Below are 6,270 nucleotides of genomic sequence, written 5' to 3'. Positions count from 1 at the left end.
TCTGGGATGAACTGAATTTATGTAGCTTCTTTGTCATTTTGGAGCTTGCCACAAAAAATGTCTTGAATAGTCTTTAAAGTGTCACAATTTATTTTCAATAGAAGGAAGTAGACAAAAACATATGGTTCTATGACAGACCTTAAACATTCTTGGAATGTGTATATTACACAAAAGTTTCTTTATAGTGGAAAAGGTTTTTAAAATGTTTTTATTATCATTATTATTATTTTTAAACTGTTCATTGAAAAACTCATTAGGGAACCAAAACTGGTTCTTCAATGTCATTGCTATGAAACCCCCTTTTTGCAACATTTATTTTTAAGAATAAAAGATTTAATTTATAAACGATTTTATGAGATGAGGGTGAGAAAATGATGTCAAAATTTATATTTATAGCACAATCCAGTTAAGGGTTGAATTTTCTTCAGTAAATAGTTTTGAGAGCTGTGGCTGACAGAGTATTTTTTTTTTTTTTTGGAAAACTACTTTGTTGTGACCTTCTTCGCTCCATCTCTTAATGCTGCATTTTTGCATGCAAGGAAACCGCAGCATGGTATGTGGTTTCAAATCTAAATATCTTTTCCATCTTGCAAATGGGTAATGCTTGTTTTACTTTGTTGCTCAGTCATTACAGATTGCTGATACTGAGCCCAGTGCCTTTTTGAAGGCCTCCTGTTTTTGCGGTTTACCGATGGCATCTTCTGCAAAAGCGACTCTCTGAATGTCCTGCACATGAGAAAGTAGATGACAGGATCCAGACACACATTAAGAGCAGACAGGAAGAGCGTAGCTTCTTTGACCTGGAAGAGAATAAAGTGGTTGTAGATGCTAAAGTCATCCTTGTTGCTTTGGCTAAGCGTGTAGGGCACACGACAAACATGGTACGGAACAAAGCAGAAGACAAAAACAGCCAGCAAGCTAAAAATGCTTCGATTTGACCGCCGTCTCGCCACACTGCTGTCCTGCTGCACGCGTTTGTAAGAGCGGTAAACATGACAGGCGATGGAGGTGTAGCAAAACACCATCAACAGGAATGCCACCCAGAAGACTCCAATGTTGAAGTGGGCTGAAATTTCGTGCCAGCGCTGACCCAGGTTGCCCTTCAGGGCCATGCAGGAGAAAACCGTAGGCATTGGCTGGTTGGTTAATATGGCATTTGGCAGCATGAAGAACATCATGACGCCCCAAGTTAGCAGCGCGAGAGCCTTTGCTACCGAAACACGCTGCAGAAAGGAAGACATACCAAAGGTGTTACGTACAATTTTGAAGTAGCGTTCCAAGCTGATGAGGCTCATGAAGATTATTCCTGTGTACATGCTGAGGTAGAAAAGCACAGCTGTGTAGCGGCAAACTATCAGCTTCAACTGCAAGCCGCCATAACCGAGGTGCCCCACTACACGCCACGGGTAGGTAAACAACATCAGAATGTCTGCCACCACCATGTTTTTTAGGTAAACTACTAAGGCTGAGGAGGTGGGAACCCTGAAGAAGATCCAAGCGGCGAGTCCGTTGAGAATGAAGGCACAAGCGCAGATGATGGTGTAGAGCACAGGCAGAACCTGATGTGTGAACACGCTGCTGACGTCTGTGCTGTTTTTTGGTTCCGTTTGTGTAGTGTTGATGTAGTCCATATCTAAAACAAAATATAAAAGAACTTCTTTAGCTTTGATGATATCAGGAAATATTGTGACAAGGATTTAATGTTGTAACTTCTGCTAGACTTTTTTTTTTTTTTTTGCTGATGAAATTAAAGGTGCCATTTTCATGAATATTCTAAATCTGTGTATAGTCTTTTCATGCTTTTGTTTCTACTGACGAAACTTTGACAATACAAATCTTATGAAAAATTCCACATTAGCATACTTTAAAAAATGTATTTTATACTTCAGAAAGAATATACTTCATTGTGAATTGAATGTAATGTTTTCAGACTCACAATTGCATGTAAATTGCAATTGCATGAACATATATTATAGTGTTAATTTATATTAAATGCAATTAGATGACCTTTAGAGTTTTTTTATTATTATTATTTAAGCAGTACTTAAATGTTTCTTTTTATGTAATTTCATAATTACTTCTGTTGTCTAAAATATGGTTAAGTGTACTAAATCAAGTTTACTGACAAGCTTTTATGGTAAATTAGAATAGACATTTCAATAGAAATTATATCAAAGTTTTGTCATGTATTTAAATATATTTTTAATTAATATACACATATATTCCATTATAAGTTCTAAAGTTGCAGTTAGTACTTTTTCAAATAAATGATTTTTAAATCTAGCATAGAATAACACACTACAGTGAAAGATGTTGATTTGTCAATTTTACATTGAATCAATATCACTGTTGCAACCGCAATTAATGTTTTCAACAAAACCGCCATTGAGATCATCTTTTTGTTTAGTTGGACTTTAGATTCCAGGCGTTCATTAAATTAAGTCTCTTTAAATACAAGAGTGTCTTACTATAAAAGCTAAGCTTGTACATTGATAAACAACAAGACATTTTATAGTTAACAAGGAATAAATAAATAATTTTTTGTAAAAAGTGATAAACTGTAGAAAAACAATGCTAAATAATATGATATTGAACTCTTCTTACTGATGTAAATGGTCTGTTTCACAAAGTTACAGATACACTCATCATACAAACCTCAACACTAATTCAGACAGATCAACTGCAATGCATGCTGGGAGTCATGAATGAGTATGCGTTTCAGCATAAAGTTTTCTTTTGCTGCTTGTCACCATTGTTGAGTTTCATACGCTGATTCTTGATGTCTAATTGATTCAGCAATTTAATTGTTTTTATTGTTTTGGAGTTTTCAGCTAATTCATAAAACTATGATAGTGTATCACTGCTTTAATTTTATACTGTTGTGTCATGTGTTATGCACACAAAAATAACACCACATACTTGTGAGCGTTTGGTTACAGTTGCCATCACTTGATCATTTTTTTATTTAAAAATTGGAATAAGATATACAGTCACCTTCAGGAGAACATTAACAAATAAAAGAAGATAGTAAGAACAAAAAAAGGAGAAATAAAACAATAAGGGGGTATGTAGCTTACAATAAAGGGAAAATATAATAATAACAATGAAAATAAAGGTAACACTTTACAATAAGGTTGTATTAGTTAACATGAACTAACCATGAACAACACCTATGTTCAGCAGTAGTTAATCTTTGTTAACGTTAACTCACACACATATATTAATGCATCTATTGATGTTAACAACGCAATTAGTTAACATTAGTTAATGCATTAGTTAACATGAACTAACCATGAACAACACCTCTGTTCAGCATTAGTTAATCTTTGTTAACGTTAACTCACACATATATTAATGCACCTATTGACGTTAACAACGCAATGGGTTAACAATAGTTAATACATTAGTTAACATGAACTAACCACGAACGACACCTATGTTCAGCATTAGTTAATCTTTGTTAGCATTAACTCTCACATATATTAATGCATCTATTCACGTTAACAGTGCAATTAGTTAACATTACACTGTAAAAAGTGATTCTCTATATTTACTCAATATAATTGTGTCAAAAGATTACAAGCAATATTATTAATTAAATTTAACACATTTTAATTAATTAGAATTAACCGTTCAAAATGTGTAGAATAACATGAAAAAAATAAGTAAAATTTACACAAAAATATTGATTTAATTGGACAAAAAACAAACAAACAAACAAACAAAAACCACTATGCTAAAGAATACTATGTTATGCATGCCAGGCCAGTAGTTGGCGATCATGAAACACCCTTTGAAAACAATATAATCATGCACATGACGTCAACCTTTTTACAAATTGACATTTTTTGTTGCTTACATAGATATGATACAGGCATCATGTTCAAAATGTTGTGTCTTAAGGCCCCCAAAACAGAGTTATTGAAGACACCTAAAGTTCACGAACAGAATCACTGAAGGAAAAAAGGCTAAATTATTGGTTACCATTATAGTGGTAAGTGTTTGCTTTAGTTGGGCTCCTGACCCTTGATGATTTAATATTACATTTTGTCTTGCTGTTGTAACTCAGTTATAACAGCTAGATAAGCTATGAGAAAAGATGATCAGGTGGTTTTGGTTATGCTATTACATAATCTTTGTTTTACCTGAATATCTGAACTCATTTAGAGGCTGATCTTGGAGTTAAATTAACATTCATTATAGCAGTGCTGTGGTTCAACAATAAAAGACCTGGAATTTTCAGTATAATCCAGAGTTTAAGAATTCTGACTAAAACAAAGGGAGGGTAACTTTCTTTTGGCACACAGTGACATCAAGAACCAGCGTATGAATCTCAAAAACGGTGACAAACAGCATATTCAGATGAACTGTAAGCATCACAAAACAAGCTACTAAAGAATTGTTGCTCATAATTTATTCATGCTGCAAAGCATGATGGGAACGATAAATGAGTTTTTGATTGGTGGAACCCAGAATGCAGTGCAACATGCTTTTTGATGGTCACCATTGTTGAGGTTCTCAGGCTGATTCTTGATGTCCCTGTGCCTAAATAAAAAATTATTTTCCTTTTTTAAAAAGGTTTTGATCAGAAGTGCTTCTAAGAGTCTCTCTGATTATGCTGTAAATACCAGAACTTATATTGTACAACCACAGGTTGCCTGTTATTGACAAGACACACCCAAGTCAGAAACCAAATGATGATGTCAAAACAAATAACACCACCTGATCTCATTTCCTTCTTGGCTTGTCTAGCTGCTGTATCACAACTACAGCAAGAAAAAGAATGTTTAAACTTTTAAGGGTCAAGAGCCCAACTAAAGCAAACACTGACCACCGTAATGGTAACCAAAATTTTGATTTTTCTCCTTCAGTGATTCTGTTCGTGAACTTTAGGTGTCTTCAATAACTCTGTTTTGGGGGCCTTAAGACACAACATTTTGAACATGATGCCTGTCTCGTATCTATGTAAGCAACAAAAACATGTATTTGTAAAAATGTTGACGTCATGTGCATGCATATAATGTTTTCGAAGGATGTTTCATGATTGCCAACTACTGGCCTGGCATGCATAACATAGTATTCTTTAGCATAGTGGTTTTTGTTTGTTTGTTTGTTTGTTTTTTGTCCACTGAAATCAATATTTTTGTGTAAATTTTACTTAATTTTTTCATGTTATTCTACTTATTTTGAATGGTTAATTCTAATTAATTAAAATGTGTTAAATTTAATTAATAATATTGCTTGTAATCTTTTGACAATTTTATTGAGTAAATATAGAGAATCACTTTTTACAGTGTAGTTGATGCATTAGTTAACATGAACTAATGCCTGTAAATAGCCTTAATGTTTTAAGGTCAACTTACACTGTAAAAAATGATTCACTTTATTTACTCAATAAAATTGTTTAAAATTGTATATCCTATATTATTAAGTAAATTTAACACATTAGAATTAATTCGAAATAATCAAATTAGATGCTTACAAGAAACCATTCAAAAATGATTAGAAGAACATGAAAAAATTAAGTAAAATTTACACAAAAATATTGATTTCATTGAGAAAAAAAAACGGAAAAAAAAACACTATGCTAAAGAATACTATGTTATACATGCCAGGCCAGTAGTTGGCGATCATGAAACACCCTGTGAAAACATTATATGTATGCACATGACGTCAACTTTTTTACAAATTCACATATTTGTTGCTTACATAGATATGATACAGGCATAATGTTCAGAAGTTTGTGTCTTCAGTCCCTCAAAACATAGTTATTGAAGACACCTAAAGTTCACAAACAGAATCACTGAAGGAGAAAAGGGTAAATTTATAGGGTTACCATTATAGTGGTCAGGTGTTTGCTTTAGTTGGGCTCTTGACCCTTGACTTTTTAATATTACGTTTTGTATGGTTGTTGTAGCTGAATTATAACAGCTAGATATGCCAAGAGTAAAGCTGTTCAGGTGGTGTTGGTTATGATTTTACATAATTATTGTTTGGCCTGAGTGTTATAAATAGAGCCTGTTCTCTGAGTTAAATTATCATTCAATATAGCAGCCCCTGTAATTCAACAATAGAAGACCTGAAATCTCCTGTAAAATCCAGAGTTTAAGAATTCTGATTAAGAAAAAAAATTGTAGTGGGGAAGGGAAACATTCTTTTAGACACACAGTGACATCAAGAACCAGCGTATGAATCTCAAGAATGGTGACGAACAGCATATTCAGATTAACAGACTAACTGTAAGCATCACAAAACAAGCTACTAAAAATT

At 33.3% G+C, this 6,270-nt stretch overlaps 1 pseudogene; it reads right to left on the bottom strand.

Moving 5' to 3' along the window:
* Positions 1-217: 217 nt before the first annotated feature.
* On the bottom strand, positions 218-1,866 carry LOC109097097 (annotated as a pseudogene).
* Between the last annotated feature and the right edge of the window lie 4,404 nt (positions 1,867-6,270).

Source organism: Cyprinus carpio, chromosome B3, assembly GCF_018340385.1.
Source record: "Cyprinus carpio isolate SPL01 chromosome B3, ASM1834038v1, whole genome shotgun sequence".
Classification (NCBI taxonomy): Eukaryota; Metazoa; Chordata; class Actinopteri; order Cypriniformes; family Cyprinidae; genus Cyprinus; species Cyprinus carpio.
Note: the sequence above shows the minus strand (reverse complement) of the source record. Positions and strands in the feature narration are given on the sequence as shown.